This window comes from Chiloscyllium plagiosum, unplaced genomic scaffold, assembly GCF_037043375.1.
Source record: "Chiloscyllium plagiosum isolate Xiang-an unplaced genomic scaffold, Cpla_swu_hap1 HiC_scaffold_23, whole genome shotgun sequence".
NCBI lineage: Eukaryota > Metazoa > Chordata > Chondrichthyes > Orectolobiformes > Hemiscylliidae > Chiloscyllium > Chiloscyllium plagiosum.
In genome coordinates, this window is record NW_028270161.1 from 47,252,186 (window position 1) to 47,271,746 (window position 19,561).

General features: G+C 42.6%; 1 long non-coding RNA gene across 2 annotated transcripts in view; it reads right to left on the reverse strand.

Annotated features, from left to right (window-relative positions):
• Window positions 1–779: 779 nt before the first annotated feature.
• Window positions 780–19,561, reverse strand: part of LOC122561492 (uncharacterized) — a 29,705-nt gene continuing 10,923 nt past the window's right edge. The window contains exons 1-3 of one of the 2 annotated variants that reach the window (XR_006315011.2): window positions 5,533–5,636; window positions 5,315–5,423; window positions 780–1,209 (exon numbers count right to left, since the gene is read on the reverse strand). This is a non-coding gene — a long non-coding RNA (uncharacterized LOC122561492). Of the gene's footprint in view, window positions 1,210–5,314; window positions 5,424–5,532; window positions 5,637–19,561 lie in introns of those variants that run through there. The other variant, XR_015761166.1, reaches the window with a different exon arrangement.

Consider the following 19,561-nt stretch of genomic DNA (forward strand, 5'->3'; position numbering starts at 1 on the left):
AATAACTTTGCTAATGTCACCAAACAGCATGGACCAAGTTATCAAAAGCTGGTGTCCACAGTGGGGCTAAAAAGCGGATAAGTTTGCAAAATAAAAAGAATATTGTCTTCTTCCGGCACAAAGGTAAGTACTTTAATTGTTATTGTCAGTCACAAACAGGCATATATATTTGTAATTCATCAGCAAGATAATCCTCTGCCCTTGAAGCGACCACTTCAACTCCCTCTCCCACTCTGCCAGGTACAGGCAAGTCCTGGGCCTTCTCCACTGCCAAATCCTTGCCACCTGACGCTTGGAGGAAGGACGCCTTATCTTCCACCTTGGGACCCTCCAACCCCACTATATCAATGTCAATTTCACCACTTTCCTCATCTCCCCTCCCCCTACCTCATCCCAGATCCAACTCCCCAACCAGCACCATCCTCTTGATCTGCCTCACCAGTTAATCTGCCTTCCCATCTATTCACTCCACCCTCTGCTCTGACCTATCACTATCACCCCCCACCTGTAGTTAGCTATCGCCTTGCAACCTCAACAAGGATAGAATGCCCCAATCCTCACCTTCCACCCCAATCTCCAGATACAACACATCATCCTCCACCATTCTGCCACCTACATTCAGACCCCCCACCAGACACCCTCCCCACCTCTTTCAGCATTCCGCAGAGACCACTCCCTCTGCGACTCACTTGTTAGGTCCATGCCCCACACCAACCCACCCTCCACTCCTGGCACCTTCCCTTGCCACCACTACCTGTGCCCACACCTCCCCCCTCACTTCCATCTGAGGACCCAAAGGATGCTTCCACATCCAGCAGAGATTTTCATGCACCTCCAAACACCTCATCCATTATGTCCATTGCTCTCGATGTGGTCTCCTCTAGATTGGGGAGACAGGATGCCAACTTGCGGAACATTTGGGGTGGCACAGTAGTTCAGTGGTTAGCACTGCTGCCTCACAGCACCAGGGTCCCAGGTTCGAATCCAGCCTTGGGTGACTCTCTGTGTGGAGTTTGCACATTCTCCCTGTGTCTGCGTGGGTTTCCTCCAGGTGCTCCGGTTTCCTCCCACAGTCCAAAGATGTGCAGGTCAGGTGAATTGACCATGCTAAATTGCCCATAGTGTTAGGTGCAGTAGTCAGAGGGTCTGGGTGGGTTACTCTTCAGAGGGTCGGTGTGCACTTGTTGGGCTGAAGGGCCTGTTTCCACACTGTAGGGAATAAGAAAAAAACAATTTCAAGAAACATCTCTCAGACACTCGCACCAAACAACACCGCCACCCTGTGATCGACCTATTGCCTTCCAAGCTACCTTCACACCAGAACTACACGCCCTCCTATTTATCTCTCAGCCCACATCCCCACACCCCCACATTCCTGATGAAGAGCTTATGCTCAAAACATTGATTCTCCTGCTCCTCTGAATACTGCCTGACCTACTGTGCTGTTCCAGCACCACACTCTTCGACTCTGATCTGCAGTCCTCACTTTCTCCTGTAGATAATCCTCTAAATTAGTTAATATTTGCATGGACTATTTCTAGCTAGCAATTTGCTTTGTTACAGGCATTCAAGACTCAAAACAAAACTAATAGAATTGAATAAAGTACACATAAGAAAGGAAAGCATTTACATATTTATGTTGCAGCTTCAGATTACATGCTGTTCGGAAGCACTTGATCAATTCTGTACTCGTGAAATCTGGTTACTATTCCATGTAGGTTTGCACAGCAGCCAAATTGCACAGCAAAGCACAACCAGCATTGACACAAATGATCATATCTAATGCTGTTGTTTGAGAGATTAAGACTGGCATAAATACTGATCTTTTTGCAACAGTGCCATGTGATTTTCATGTCCACCTGTGAGGGTACACAGAGCCTCAGTTTAATGTTTGATCCAAAATATAGCAGCTCTGCAAAGCCTAAATGATGTGCTCATTGATCTAAAAAGGGGCTTGCAGTCATAATTATCTGACTCAGAAGAGAGTTTTACCATTGACCAAATTCCTCAGGCAGCTGAGGAAATTTGGCATGATGACGAATACCCTTGCCAACCTTTATAGGTGCGACATCGAGAGCATTCTGTCTGGATGTATCACTACCTGGTGTGGCAACTGTACCATTCAGGATCGGAGATGGTTACAGAGAGTGGTGAACTGGGCCCGGACAATCACAAAGGCCAACCTCCCATCTATAGAATCCATCTACCAGGCCCGCTGTCAAGGAAAGGCTGCCAGCATTCTCAAAGATCCATCCCACCCTGGCAATGTTTTTCTACAACCTCTACCATCAGGGAAAAGGTACAGAAGCCTAAACACACACATCAGGGTCGAGATTAGAGTGGTGCTGGAAAAGCACAGCAGTTCAGGCAGCATCCGAGGAGCAGGAAAATCGACGTTTCAGGCAAAAGCCCTTCATCAGGAACCCGATGAAGGGCTTTTGCCTGAAATTTCGATTTTACTGCTCTCGGATGCTGCCTGAACTGCTGTGCTTTTCCAGCACCACTCTAATCTAGACTCTGGTTTCCAGCAACTGCAGTCATTGTTATTACCTAAACACACACATCAGCCTGTTTTACAACAGTTTCTACCCTACTATTGTTAGAATACTGAATGAAATTACAAACTCTTAACATTCGTCTGTACCTGTGTTTTTGTCTTTACTGTTGTTTACCTAGTATTTACTATCTATGCTACTTGACTCTGTGATCTGCCTGTATTGCTTGCAAGACAAAGCTTTTCACTGTGTCTCGGTATACGTGACAATAAATTCAATTCAATTCAATTCAATTCAAACTGTAGAGCATTATTCACAGTGAAATACCCCTGATTAATTTATCATGTCACTTAAGAAAAGAAGAGTTTCATTTGTCATGAAATGTCTGCCTTACAATGGAAGAATTCTGACAGGCAATTTGCCAATCTTCATTCCAGAATGAACGATAGTATGACCTGATGAGAAAGTGAGCTGATTTCAGCAGACCCTCAAATTTTCTTTCAGGCTGGAGTTGAAACCAGAAGCCTGTGCTGACTGCATTCTCTGTTATCAAACAAACTCATCAGCCCAAAGTAGTCTGCTCCCAAAACTCTATTTGGTGTTAACAAGTGGGATTCTTTGATAAAGAGTTTCACTAAGGTAACACCACTCATTAGTGTTCCGGCAACTGGTCAGAATACTGAGTAAAGGAGTTGGGACATCATGTTGCAGCTAAACAGGACATTAGTGAGGCCATTAATACTGCATTCAATTCTGGTTGCCCTTCGGGAGGAAGGATGTTATTAAACTTGCAAGGATGCTAAAAAGATTTTCAAGGAGGTTGCTGGGACTGGAGGGTTTGAGTTATAGGGAGAGGCTAAATAAGCTGGGGCTTTTTTTGCCCTGAAGCATCAGAGGCTAAAGGGTGACCTTATAGAGGTTTACACAAACATGAGGCGTATGGATGGGGTGAATTGCCAAGCTCCTTTTCCTAGGATGGGGCAAATCCAAAACTGGATGGCATAGGTTTAAGGTGAGAAAGGAAGGATTTAAAAAGGACCAGAGGGGTAACTATTTTATATAGAGGGTATTGCATGTATGGAATGAGCTGCCAGAGGAAGTGGTGGAGGCTGGTACAACTGCAACATTTAAAAGGCATCTGGATGGGAACATGAAGAGGAATGCTTTAGAAGAATACTGGGGCCCAAATGCTGGAAAATGGGACAAGATCAGATTGGAATGCCTGGTTTGCGTGGACGAGTTAGACCCAAGGGTCTGTTTCTGTGCCGTATGACTCTGACTCTACAACAGGAAAATGCTATTCAAAATTAATTGAGCCTGTTCCACTTCTCAGTTAGACCATGGATGATCTGATCACCTAATTATGTTCTGTCACATGAAGATTGGATGTTACAGTTCATGAACTCACAGCCAGTGTTATTACGTAACAAATTCATCAGAGCTAATGCACATGGGTAAGTTGTTGTTAGTATTTATTTCCAAACATGCCAATGAGATAAAGCATCAAGAGGTATGATATATTTATAACATTTTATGTTGGCATTATCCTGCAGTAATAGTCTATTCAAGCCTGTTTCCCCAGTCATTATGATCGTGGCTGATCATTCAACTCAATTGCTCTTCCTGCTCTTCCCTTATTCAAACCGAAGCAGTCCTGGAAACAAAATTGCAATGCTAAATACTTCTTTCCAGGGTGAGCCAATATCTAAAGATGACTTCTCTACTTCAAGCTAAGAAAGTCATTGATAACACACCTAACTTATAACTCTGCACTCAGTTGCACCAAATTTGGGAATCGTAGTAGGGTCCCTGATGTAAAGTCTCACTGTCAGTTATTTGCATTCAATCACAACAATAAACAGCCATCTGCAACCTATTCTCACATTTCAAATGTGCACACTGATCGAATAAATTCAAGCCTGAGTTAGAAAGGTTTTTTGTGTCAAGTGAAGGGCAGGCAGATCAGACCAGACCCGACTGGCAGAGCAGGCTCTAGGGGCTGAATGGACTATTTGTAATCCTATTTCATACAATCTTATGAAAGTGCCACTGTTTCTGAGCAAAGTCATTTCTTTAAAGACACAAGTCATTTAAATATAATCCAGCCAGATTGTACTTTGATTAAATGCTATCTAAATTTAGGCCTTCTTCTTTATTGAAGTTGACATATTAGATTAGATTACTTACAGTGTGGAAACAGGCCCTTCGACCCAACAAGTCCACACCGACCCGCCGAAGCGTAACCCACCCAGACCCATCCTCCTACATTTACCCCTTCACCTAACACTACGGGCAATTCAGCATGGCCAATTCACCTAACCTGCACATTTTTGGACTGTGGGAGGAAACCGGAGCACCCGGAGGAAACCCACGCAGACAGGGGGGAGAATGTGCAAACTCCACACAGAGAGTCGCCTGAGGCAGGAATTGGACCCGGGTCTCTGGCGCTGTGAGGCAGCAGTGCTAACTGCTGTGCCACCGTGTCGCCCACATATAGTTCAGGTTGAAGAGTGTAAAAAAAGACAAATCAACAATGTGCCATTTAGATAAAACAAACCCTAGAGATTTAAATATATTTATGTGAATGTTGAATGAAAAGTTCGATAAGTTTGAGTTTTAAAGTTAGAAGAAGGAATTAAAAGAAGGGCTGGTGCCATAAGGGTTGATTTCAACATATTTGTATTTATATACCTCAGCAGGAAAAAGGAAGGAAAGTTTAAAGGATAAATGAACATGATGGCAGTGATGAAGATAAGAAAAACTGACAATTGGGAGTCCAATGCTGAGTCAATAATTGTTTATTAAGCTGACGTGTTTACCTTTATCAGAAAGAGATACGAGAGAAGCCTTTCAGTCATGGGAAGGTCTATGCAGGTTGCAAGTGGACTTCAGATTATTGACATCTGGGATTCGGTTTCAATTCACATCCTAACGAAAAACACAGTCACAACAGGCAGAAAACAAGTGTCAGTTTACTCACAGCTTTATCAGTTTTTCAACATAATAAACAGAAATCCTGTATACATAATAAACATACAGTGTACAATGGCAAGGTCATGATAACTATTTGACTCTCAAGTGTGCTTGGATGGAGAGAGGAGATTACAGAAATATCTAGAAGCACAGGTCTGTCTGTACACAGTTAAAGCTGCTGCTGACATTGAGTGTACATTAAATTGTTCAAGAATCTGTTTTTGACATTGCATAAAATTCTAAGTGACGCATGTGTGAAATGTGACGCACAGTCAAACACTCAATTACATTAACCCCTATTCATCCAGCAAAAAGTAAATTTAGCCAGTTTAGAAGAAAGGGTTTAAATTGCTAAATCAGTTAAATGTACTATGAGGATACTTGCAGCAAAGTGACAAGAGATGACTGCACAGTGACCAGTATCCCATCACCAAATCACCTTTTATTTACATGTGCAGAGTCTTTGACACTAATTCAATCCCTCAAAGCAGCTCTCAGAATGAGCAGAACCCCTGCCAGTTCTGTTCTTAACTGTCAGTCCAGACTCACTGATTGAACCAGGTTAATAGCCCCAGTCAGAAACTCATATTAAAATAGATTCCCTACAACATGGAAACAGGCCCTTCGGCCCAACAAATCCACACCAACCCTCCGAAGAGTAATCCACCCGGACACATTCCCCTACCCTATATTTACCCCTGACTAATGCATCTAACACTATGGACAATTTATCATGACCAATTCACCGCTCCTGCACATCTTTGGATTGTGGGGAGAAAACGGAGCACCTGGAGGAAACCCACGCAGACACGGTGAGAATGCGCAAACTCCACATAGACAGTAGTCCAAGGCAGGGATCAAACCCAGGTCTCTGGCGGTGTGCTAACCACTGAGCCACCATGCCATATTCTATGGCATTCACCTGGCTGATCTCATTACAATCACAACACCTTGAATTTAGAGAGCAATTGGTCAGAAGAAATGTAAAATGAGCATATATATGCTATCCCTGTGTGTCTCAGAGTTAGTTTGAACAGTTTTCTGAAGCGATTTTGAATGTTTTTACAATGAACTAACTCAAGATAATTGCATTTTTCAATCTGAATAGTGATAAATTCTGCTCAGGTGGTTCAGTCTTGGAATTTGGTTAATATCAGTCAATGTGTAGCAATTCCTGGTATCAAAGCCAATTGCAACATTAGATCAAATGTTCTGGAAAGTGGTGCCTAAATGTCACCAAATACTAGGGGCACAATTACTGTGGAAGAGTCCACAACAATATTATCGGTGATCTCTCAAAAGGATATTCACTTTCGGGAAGCACTGTTTCTTAGAATTCTAGGATATCTTCTTGAAACCACAGAGACGTATTTTTTTTCTGTTAAATGAGTCACGCCCAAAAGATAATCTGAAACCAGGTACTGGTGTTGCGTGACACAAGAATGGAGTTGCATACAGAATGGACAATGAGTTCAATAAGCTTAGCACCAGTCAGTGAAATTGACTTCAGTGTAATTTCTCTTCTCATTATTCAGCTGGCACTGACTTAGAAGGACTTATTTCTCTAATAGTGATTTGGAAGGTATAATGAATCCCTACATCAGAGATTCTGTGCAGACATGTAAACATTTTGTCACTGGAGTAGATACTAAAGTAACCTCCCCAGAGTGCCATTCTCTCATCTGAAAGAGATGCCTGGTGATGGCTTAACCAGATGGTGATCACACATCAGACAAGGGGAGAGTTTAAAAAGGGGAATCCTGCATGGTAAGCTCTGCAGTGGGGAGAATTAAACTCATGTCATTGAGATCATTCCGCATTACAACTAGCCATCCAGCCAACTGACCCCAGCTATGATACAACAGGGGTACTTACAGAAACAAAGGATTAATTGATTGATTTATTGTCATATGTACAAAAGTACAGTGAAAAGCATTTTTTACGAGCAGTACAGGCAGATTACAGTAAGCATGGATGTGCAGATCAGAGATTGTAAAAATTCTTAGATGGTGGCACACAGGTTACATTGCACAGGATATGCACTAGGTGAGATCAACATTAGCAAGATCAGCATCATTTGATGCTAAAGAGTTCATTCATCAGTCTAATAATGGCTGGGAAGAAGCTGTTCCTGAACCTGCTGATACATGTGTTCAGGCTTCTGCATCTTCTGCCTGATGGAAGAAGTTGCAGGAGATCATTACCAGGGAGTGACGGGTCTTTGATGATGTTGGCAGTCTTTCTGCAGCAGCGAGTTGTGTATATGGAGTCCATGGATGGAAGGTTGGCTTCTGTGATTGGGCTGTGCACACCACCTGCTATCGTTTCGTACAGTCCTGTGCAGAATCTTCACTGATTGCGGTCTGTGGGTAGGAAACTGCTGAGGATCTAGCTGCAGAGAGCGGAACTGAGACTGAGGTCTCAGAGTTTTAGAAATGTAACTGTACATTCTTAAATTATAAATTTAAGTTGATAAGACTTTAAAGCAAAATTAATCAAAAATCAGAGATTAATAGATTTGCTTTGGAATGGCTACAAATCAAACACAGATAGATACCGATCAACCACAGTTTAATTTAATGGTTGAAAATTCATATATATACTTTTACATCAGTTTTCAGTTTCAATTCAGTAGCTGAAACATTTCAGCCAATGAATTTTATTTTTAGATTCAATCAGTGGTTAAACATTCAAGAAAGTGAAGTGGTCCTTGTCTATTTCTGGACAGCTAAGATCAAACAACAGCTGCACCTTGGTCAAACGAAGAAAAAAACCACAATCAACCCCTGCGATTGGGTGGCATGGTGGCTCAGTGGTTCGCAGTGCTGTCCCAGGTTTGATCCCACTCTTGGGCAACTGTGTGGAGTTTGTACATTCTTCCCATGCCTGCATGGGTTTCAGAGAACAAAGAAAAGTACAGCACAGGAACAGGTCCTTCAGGCTCCAATCATCATGCCCTAACTAAACTAAAAAGCAAACCTTCTGCCCTCATTCTGCCCACATCCCACTATTCCCTCCCTATTCATGTGACCATCCAGATGCCTCTTAAATGTCACCAATGTGCCAGCTTCCAACACCTCTTCTGGCAGTGAGTTCCAGGCTCCTACCACTCTCTGTGTGAAAAACTTCCCTCACACATTTCCCTTACACTTTCCCCCTGTCACCTTGAATCTGTGACCCCTTGTACTTGAAGCTTCAACTCTGGGAAAAAGCCTCTAACTATATCTATACCTCTCATAGTTTTGTAGATCTCTATTAGGTCTCCTCTCAGCCGCCATCTTTCCAGTGAAAACAATCCTAGTTGTTCTAATCTTTCCTCGTAGCCAATGCCCTCAAGACCAGGCAACGTCCTGATGAACCTTCTCTGTACTCTCTCCAAAGCTTTCATGTCCTCCTGATATTGGGGCAACCAAAACTGCACGAAACACTCCAAATGTGGCCTAACAGGAGTTTTAGATAGGTGCAACATCTTTTGCCAACTCTTGTACTCCATGACTTGGCCGCTACCATATGCCTTCTCAAGTCATCTCAGTTCCCTGTTTTGCCACTTTTAGGAACTGTGGGTCTGCACGCCCAGATCGGTCTGTATGTTAATGTTCCGTTGGGTTCTGCCATTTACAGTATAATACATCTAAATTTGGTCCTGCAAAATGCATCATCTCACATTTGTCAGGATTAAATTCCATCTGCCATTTTTGTGCCCAATTTACCAATTTATCTATATCCTGTGATTCCTTTCACTATTGTCGGCACTGTCAGCAACTCCATCAATCTGCATGTCATCTGCAAACTTACTAATCAGACCAGCCCCATTTCCCTCGTTTATATATACTATAAACAAGAGAGGACTGAAGACTGGATCCATTTGGAACACCACTAGTTATCGGTCTCCATTCTGAAAAACAATCTTCCACCATTACCGTCTGTCTTCTATGACCAAGCCAGTTTTGTATCCATCTAGCCAGCCCACCACGAATCCCATGTGATTTTTATTTTTGTACTAATTTCCATGTGGGACTTTATCAAGTGCCTTACTAGAGCCTGTATAAATTACATCTACTGCCCTTCCGTCATCAATTATCCTTGTTACCTCTTCAAAGAATTCAATCAGGTTGGTGAGACATTACTTTCCCGTACATAATCTTGCTGCCTGTCTCTAACTAATCCATTTTCTTCAAAATCTTGCATATATCTTATCCCTCAGTATCTTCTCTAAGAGCTTCCCCACCACAGATGTCAGGCTAACTAGCCTATAATTTCCTGGATTATCCCTGCTTCCTTTCTTGAACAAGGGAACAACATTGACTAATCTCCAGACCTCTGGAACATTGCATGTGGTCAAAGGCAATGTGAAGATATCTGCTAATGCCCCAGATATTTCTTCCCTTGTCTCTCGTGGTAACCTGGGATCGATCCTATCTGGTCCTGGGGACCTGTCTACCTTAATGCAATTTAGGATAGCCAAAACTTCCTCCTTCAACACATTGACATTCTCTAGTGTATTCATACACTCTTCTCTGATCTCAACATCAGTCGCGTCTTTCTCCTTGGTGAATGCCAATACAAAACATTCATTAAGGATCTCTCCCACTTCCTGTCACTCCATGCATAATTTCCCTCCTTTACCCTTTACTCCTTTACCCTTGAGTGGGCCTACTCTCTCCCTTGCTACCCTTTTTCTTTGAATACATGCATAAAAAGCCTTGGGGTTCTCATTGACCCTATTTCATGGCCCCTTTTAGCCTTCTTAATTTCACATTTAAGTTCCTTCCTAATTTTCCGATACTCCACAATGACTTTGTCAGTTTGTAGCTGCCTAGACTTACTTCGCTTTCCCTTTTGATTAAGCTTACAATTTCCCTTGTCATCCATGGTTCCTGAATTACACCATTCCTATCCTTCTGTTTTGCAGGGGCATGCATGTCCTGCACTTTAATCAACTGGTCTTAAGAAGCCTCCCACATGCCAGATGTAGGTTTGCCCTCAAATAACTGCTCCCCATCCACATTCCCAGTTCCTGTCTAATTTGGGTCTTATTGGCTATGCTCAATTAAGCACCCTCACCTGAGGGCCACTCTTAACTTTGTCTATAACTCCTCAAAATCTTATGGATTTATGGTCACTCAACCCAAAATGCTCTTCCACTGAAACACTGATCACCTGTCCTGGCTTATTCCCTAATACCAAGTCAAGTGTGGCCTCCTGTCTGGTTGAATTGTCAACGTACTGTCTCAAAAAGCCCTCCTGGACACATCTAAACAATTGCTCTCTCTCCGAGCCCCTGGCTGTAAGGGAGTCCCAGTCAATAAGAGGAAAGTTAAAGTCTCCCAACACAACTACCTTCCTATTTTCACACCTTTCCAGTATCTGACTACATATCTGCTCCTTTGTCTCCCCCATGGGCTCTTGAGAGGTCTATAGAAAACTCCCAACATTGCGATTTCACCCTTCCTGTTCCTGAGCTCCACTCATACTGCCTCACTGAAAGATCACTCTGATGAGTCCTCCTTCAACATAACTATGATGTGATCCCTAATCAACTCCCCCACCCCTTTTTTTTCCCTTTCTGTCCCATCTAAAACAGCGATATCCTAGAATGTTGAGCTGTCAGTCCCGTCCCACCTTTAACTATGTCTCTGTGATGGCAATAACATCATAATTCCATGCAATGATCCATGCTCTTAGTTCATCTGTCTTACCTGTTATACTTCCTGCACTGAAGTAAATGCACTCCAGATGTCCTGTCCCTCTGAGCTCCACGACTTCCCTCTGCCTGGTCTTACTCTGCACAATGCATATCTCAGTCTCATTTTTGTCCCCAGTCTCTGCACTTACTGGCCTGTTGTTCCAGTTCCCACCTCCCTGCCACTTCCTAAGAGCTCCAGCAAACCTCTGGCCCAGGTAGCGAAACCGCCCTGGATGCTGTGAGGCAGCAGGGCTGACCATTAAGCCACTGTACTGCTGTCTGTCTAACCTATCCACCTAACCCATTATCCACCGCACGTAATCCATAGCAGTAGGGCGGTTTCACTACCAGCCTTGGTGACTGTGTGGAGTTTGCACATTCTCCCTGCATCTGCAAGGGTTTCCTACCATAGTCCAAATATATGCAGGTTAGATGGATTGACCACACTAAATTGCCCATAATGTCCAGGGATTTGCAGGCTAGGTGGATTTGCCATGGAGATGCAAGGTTACAAGGATAGGGATGGGGTAGGTGGGTGGGTGTCAGTGGGATGCTCTTTGGAGGGTCAGTGTGGACTTGGTGGGCCGAATGGTCTGCTTTCACACTCTAGGGATTCTATGAATTGGCAACATTTTACCTTGAAGATGAAATCCAGAATCTTATAAATTGTAACAATAGAAGTTCCAGCACATTCTATACTTGATGGTGGAGGTAGTGTCTACAGCTACTGAGTGATCTAAACGACAGTACAGCCCTTAACAATTCAGCAATTTCAATGTGGGGTTAATGATTGAAAATGCAGAAGTTAGCTTACTTTTGTAACAGAACACTCTTGATTCTCTTTTAATATGCTGATATTGTGGACTGTTGCACAATAAACACAATATGGTTGCCTACTGTAATGTGTTTGCCACTTGTTAAGCAATGATGGAACTTTTTTTTCTGCTTTCCAAAATCAAAGTAAGAGTAGGAAAATGCACGGTAAAACATGAACTAATCTGAAGTCTGCCTGACAATAAGCCTTGGTGGTTTGATTATTGATATTAAAGGATACCCAATTTTTTTTTTACCGAGAAGGAATTTCAAGGTGCCTACATATTGAGACAATGGCAGCAGCCAATGAATTGACTAAAGTCTCTAAAGTTCCAGAAAATTGTTGAGAATGCCAGATTGTAAACAATCATGCTTTAAACTGGTCGTTCCCTCCAAGTGGAAAGACAGTGGAATCTCAGTCATAATTGACCAGCGTCTCAACTTGGATGCCTGACCCATGTGATTCATGGTGATGGGCTTTGGTACAGACAGAATCATTGGGATATTGAGCTATAGGGTTTTCTACAGCATGACCGAACATCACAGACAGGTTAGTCTTCCAAGTTCCAAGAGAGTGAACGTACCTTGAAGCTTAAGGTCTCTATGGTTCATGCTAGAATAGGGGGAAACTCATGTTTAGATTGAATGAACCAAATCCATCTGGAGTTAAAACAATGCTGGATGTTATGCCTAGTTGTGCTAGAGAAAGGGTGTCCAGTAATTCTGTCACCAGGAAGACAGCTCTGGTATTAGAAGTTACATGGCTGAGAAAGGACAAGAACAGCAGAAAACCCTCAAGCACTATTTCTTTTGGACAATCTTTTACAGAATTCAATATCTACTAAAAGGGTAGTGGAATGTAGACCCGTGAAGAGGTTTTCTTCTGTTCTGCTGAAAATATGAAGGGCAGCATTTCATGTTATGGTTTAAAGCATACAAGGTTGCATACAAAGATACAAAGTTAAAAATCACACAACACCAGGTTATAGTCCAACACGTTTATTTGGAAGCACTAGCTTTTGGAGTGCTGCTCCTTCATCAGGTGATTGTAGAGAATAAGATTGTAAGACACAGAATTTATAGCAAAAGTTTACAGTGTGATGTAACTGAAATTATATATTGAAAAAGACCCAGATTGTTTGTTAAGTCCCTCAACTTTTATATAGACCATGTTGGTTTCAGTTCTTTCATATATAAATTGCAAAATCATTTCTAAAAGTTACTTTCTCAAGTGCACTTTAAAAATTGGTGTCATGTCAACCCAGACAATGTATTGAAGGTGTTAACTCCCTGTGTGAGGCTATCTGTGCCACAATGATCAGACTGACTCTAATTTAAAAAATGGATTTACAGATTCTTCTATGGATTCATGTAAGCAGTGTTTCACTTGTACCTCTTTCAAGTTCGTCTATTGCATTTGTTGCTCCCAACGTGGTCTCCTCTATATCGGAGAGACAAAACGCCGACTGGGTGATCGCTTTATTGAGCACCTTCGGTCTGTACGCAGTCAGGTCTTGGACCTTCCCATGGCTTGCCACTTCTACACACAATCCTGCTCCCATGTCCACATATCTGTCCTTGGCCTGCTGCAACATTCCAAGGAAGCTCAATGCAAACTGGAGGAACAAGCATCTCATCTTCCCGCTAGGAACATTACAGCCTGCCGGTCTCAACATTGAATTAAACAACTTCGAATGATTATCCCATCTCGACCCCTCTGTTTTCATTCTGCTCTGTAATTTTATTTCATTTATTTTATTTATTTTAAAAAAATTTTTTTCACTGTTCTGTACCTCTTATTTCTTGATTGTCTCTCTTTCTCTTGCTCCCCACTCTCTCATCACCTTTTTCCTTTCCTCTTGCCCCTTTGCTACCCTTCTCCCCTGTTTTCCGTTTTGCCTCTGCTTCACCCATCCCCCCCATCACCCACATATTTTGTCACATAGCACTGGCTTCAGCCTTACATAGAACATAGAACATAGAACATAGAAAAATACAGCGCAGTACAGGCCCTTTGGCCCTCGATGTTGCACCGATCCAAGCCCACCTAACCTACACTAGCCCACTATCCTCCATATGCCTATCCAATGCCCGTTTAAATGTCCATAAAGAGGGAGAGTCCACCACTGCTACTGGCAGGGCATTCCATGAACTCACGACTCGCTGAGTAAAGAATCTACCCCTAACATCTGTCCTATACCTACCACCCCTTAATTTAAAGCTATGCCCCCTTGTAATAGCTGACTCCATACGTGGAAAAAGGTTCTCATGGTCAACCCTATCTAAACCCCTAATCATCTTGTACACCTCTATCAAGTCACCCCTAAACCTTCTTTTCTCCAATGAAAACAGCCCCAAGTGCCTCAGCCTTTCCTCATACGATCTTCCTACCATACCAGGCAACATCCTGGTAAACCTCCTCTGCACCCGTTCCAGTGCCTCCACATCCTTCCTATAGCATGGCGACCAAAACTGCACACAATACTCCAGATGAGGCCGCACCAGAGTCTTATACAACTAATGACTTGGTCATTCACAGCTCCTAATCTCCCTATAATCTCTCTATGCACTGTCATTATCACCTCTATTTTGCTACCTTTGCTTCTGGAGCCATGACTCACCTTCTCTCAGCCTTGTATAAATACCTCCCTATTTCTCCCTTTTTTTTAGCTTTGACAAAGGGTCAGTTAGACTCAAAACATCAGCTCTTTTCTCTTCTTTCAGGTCATTATGGTTCCTCGCTGTGGCACGTCTGAACTGGCGGTCAATGAGTTGAGCATCTTACCCCATTCTTACACCCTAGTCCAATACCAGCATCTCCAAATTACAAAGGCACAGTTTATTTAATAGTGCATACAGTCTTTTGTTGCAGTAAGCATTTAAAAATCTTGTTGGGTCCTCATTTCAGTACTAAATACAAGTTCAATTTCCTTCTTAAAAGTTAGTCTCTACTGCGATTGTAAAACAGTACAAGGGAAGACAAGGGATTTGTGTACTACGTTTGAACTAGTACATGGATGGTGGAGATGTTCCCAACTCGGGGTTACCCAATGCAGTTAGACTTTGCAGGAGCTATTTTAAGGAGGAGCTAACTTTGCCTTCTTTCTCATGCCAGCAGCTTTATTTATTTGGGGTTAAATGGCAACGTAATATTCTAGGAGCAAATTACTGGAATCTATCCTGAAAACAAAAAAAATACGCTGGAGATCACAACAGATCTGGCAGCATCCATGGAGAGAAAGCAAGCTAATGTTTTGAGTCTAGCTGGCCATTCATTTAGATTTGAAATGTTAGTTTGCTTTCTCTCTGTGGATGCTACCTGACCTGCTGTGATCTCCAGCATTTTTTTGTTTTCAGCTGTAATACTCCACATAGTTTGGTTGTTATGCATTTACTGACGGGTGATTTTCAGCCTCAAGATAAGACCCCAAGTGTAGTGCATCACATAGCTAGAGCATCAATTCTAAGGCACCATTTTGAACAATTAATTATCTTCTCCTTCAATGTGAGCTTCAACTCTTTTATAAACTCACTTACTGTATTTTGTTTTGTTTGTTCAAGTGATGTGGGCATCACTGATTAGGCTAACAATCAACCCATCCATATTTGCTCGGAGGGTACTTAAGAGTCAACAACATTGCTTTCCGTCTGTAGTCAACTGCAGATAGGCCAGATCAGGTAAGATAGTGTCAGAGTTATAGAGATGTACAGCATGGAAACAGACCCTTTGGTCCAACCCGTCCATGCCGACCAGATATCCCAACCCAATCTAGTCTCACCTGCCAGCGCCCGGCCCATATCCCTCCAAATCCTTCCTATTTATATACCATCCAAATGCCTCTTAAATGTTGCAATTGTACCAGCCTCCACCACTTCCTCTGGCAGCTCATTCCATACAAGTACCACCCTCTGCGTGAAAAAGTTGCCCCTTAGGTCTCTTTTATATCTTTCCCCTCTCACACTAAACCTATGCCCTCTAGTTCTCGACTCCCTGACCCCAGGGAAAAGACTTTGTCTATTTATCCAATCCATGCCGTTCATAATTTTGTAAACCTCTATAAGGTCACCCCCTCAACCTCCGATGCTCCAGGGAAAACAGCCCCAGCCTGTTCAGCCTCTCCCTGTAGCTCAGATCCTCCAACCCTGGCAACATCCTTGTAAATCTTTTCTGAACCCTTTCAAGTATCACAACATCTTTCCGATAGGAAGGAGACCAGAATTGCATGCAATATTCCAACAGTGGCCTAACCAATGTCCTGTACAGCCGCAACATGACCTCCCAACTCCTATACTCAATACTCTGACCAATAAAGGAAAGCATACCAAACGCCTTCTTCATTATCCTGTCTACCTGCGACTCCACTTTCAATGAGCTATGAACCTGCACTCCAACGTCTCTTTGTTCAGCAACACTCCCTAGGACCTTATCATTAAGTGTATTAGTCCTGCTAAGATTTGCTTTCCCAAAATGCAGCACCTCGCATTTATCCGAATTAAACTCCATCTGCCACTTCTCAGCCCATTAGCCCATCTCGTCCAGATCCTGTTGTAATCTGAGGTAACCCTCTTTGCTATCCACTAAACCTCCAATTTTGGTGTCATCTGCAAACTTACTAATTGTACCTCTTATGCTCGCATCCAAGTCATTTATGTAAATGACAAAAAGTAGAGGACCCAGCACCGATCCTTGTGGCACTCCACTGGTCACAGGCCTCCAGTCTGAAAAACAAGCTTCCACCACCCTCCTCTGTCTTCTACCTTTGAGCCAGTTCTGTATCCAAATGGCTAGTTCTCCCTGTATTCCATGAGATTTAACCTTGCTAATCAGTCTCCCGTGGGGAACCTTGTCGAACACCTTACTGAAGTCCATATAGAGCACATCTACCACTCTGCCTGCATCAATCTTCTTTGTTACTTCTTCAAAAAACTCAATCAAGTTTGTGAGACATGATTTCCCACGCACAAAGCCACGTTGGCTTTGCCAGATTTCCAACTTTAAAAGATAATGGTCAACCGAAGGTGTGTTTTCAGGAATTGAGTGATTTACAAGTTGGCTGGATTTTGTATATTCCAAATTTTTACCGAATTCAAATTTCACTATTTGCTATGGTTGTATTTGAACCCATGTCCCTAGAGCAGTAGGAGAGAGTGCTGTCACTGGTTACCACTACATCACTGACCCTCACCTGGTCAGTTGCATTTTTCTATTAGAGAATATTAATTGTACTTTGTTACTTGAACCACAAACAATAAGACCTTCATTTCTTAATGCTAACAATGCCTTAACCTAAAAGCAACAATTCATCTTATAGTCACATGTCAAATCAACACAGGGAAACAAACTGTCCTAAAAGTAGTTGATATTCAGAATCTATATGCTGCCATTGTATATGGCAGAAACATGGATTGATTTAATCTGCATGTACCAATGAAAGAAATAAAAACATTTTTAAAACACTGGATCTGCTCAGATAACCTCTCAATTTCAGTGTCACCTGCCTGTTTCACAACATGATCCTTCTTCACGTGTGATCAGGTACTTACCTTAATTCCTTAATGCCTAGCTCGACAATAACATGACGTGGGTTGGAACAATGAAAGCCATCTGCCATCTGAACCAGACACTAAGATCTTGCACAGGCTAAAAGTTCTGCAATCTTTTGAAAGTTGATCAAATGAACACTTTGCTGAAGCCAGATCAGATAATAAGTTAACAGGTTGATGATAATATAGAAAATCAAAGTACAACAAGTTCCTATTCCCACAGGGGATAACAGAACAGACCTTGGGGGCAACTGAGCTAACTGGGTCCCTTTGTTGCGTTAACAGTTCTTTATAATTACAAGTTGCTGTCATTGCTGACCTTACTATAAGTGAATCGAAATCACCTCAAATGTAAACATGCAAATTGAATTATTTTAATTCACCCATTCAGCAATTATTTGGTGCTCTTCTGGAGCAGTGGTAATGTCCCTACCTCCGAGCCAGGAGACCTTGGTTCAAATCGCACTTCTTCCAAAGATGTGTAATAATTTATCTGGACAGAAAGCAGATACATTATTACAGATGCTGGAGTTCTGAAACACGTAAAAGCAGGGTTTTCTCAAGAAAAACAGCACCAGAAAGCTCTGATATCTCTCCACAGACCTGCTGAGTTTCTCCAGCAATTTTTTTTTATTTAACATCTCTGAACATGCTGATTAAGAAAATATCTCCAACAACTATTATTAACCTGCAGTGACTTAATATGTTAAAAATGTACCCAGTTTACAGCAGTTTTCAGTATTCTGAAACACTGGTGGCACAGTGGCTCAGTGGTTAACGCTGCTGCCTCACAGCGCCAGGGACCTGGGTTCAATTCCAGCCTCAGGTGACTGTCTGTGTGGAGTTTGCACGTTCTCCTTGTGTCTGTGTGGGTTCCCTCTGGGTGCCCCGGCTTCCTCCCACAGTCCAACGATATAGGTTAGGTGAATTGGCCATGCTAAATTGCCCATAGTGTTAGGTGCATTAGTCAGAGGGAAATGGGTCTGGGTGGGTCACTCTCGAATAGTCGGTGTGGACTTGTTGGGCAAAATGGCTAGTTTCTACACTGTAGAGAATCTAATAAATTCTGCAGGCAACATAAAACATGGGTACTGTTCTAGTGTAACTCTCCCATGTACCATGAAGGACATGTGATCAGACTGGAGAAAGGGAGGCAATGGCCTAGTGGTATCATCACTAGATTATTTATCCAGCATCCCAGGTTATATTCTGTGGACCTGGGTTCGAATCCCACCTGAGCAGATATGGACTTTGAAGTCTATAAAAATCAAGATTGTAAATAGGATCATGAAACTACTATCAGAAAAACCCATCTGGTTCACTAACGCTCTTTGGAAAAGGAAACTGTCATCCTTACCTAATCTGGCCTACGTGTGATTCCAGCAATGTAGTTGACTCTTAATTGTGGACAATCAGGGAATAAATACTGGCCTGGCCAGCAATGCCCACATCTGGTGAATGAATGAAAGATTAGATGAGGTGTGGGCCAAATTCACAACTACACAGACTGTAGGTACTGTGGATGCTGGAAATCTGAATTACAAGCAGAAAGTACTCGAGAAACTCAGCAGATCTGGCAGCATCTCAAGAGACTGCAACAGAGTTATTGATTGGAATCTGATATAGTTGATAGACACTTGAAGCAAAGAGGATTATGGAGAAGCTGCAGGTGATGCCTTTTAACACAGAGAAGGTGTTCTGCCAAGGAAACCGCCCCCACCCACTTTTATTGTCTACCTCAGGTATATTGAAAAGATTTACAGATTGATAATCAATCTTTTTTTTTAACCAGGTCATGAAAGCACCTTCCTTGGCCACCAGCTCCTAGAGTGGAACTCAAACCATGTGCTCTAGCTCTCAGATTACAGCATTTCCCACTAAGCTATAAGGCATCTCACAGATGACTGCAGATGCTGGAGGTCTGAAACAAAACAGCAAAACATGCCTGTCTCTGTAACTTTCCTGGTCAATAACCTCTCTGAGATTGATCAGCAACAAGAGTAAAGAGGAGGACTTTCAGTTGCTGCATCTGGTACCCTAGCCAGATTTT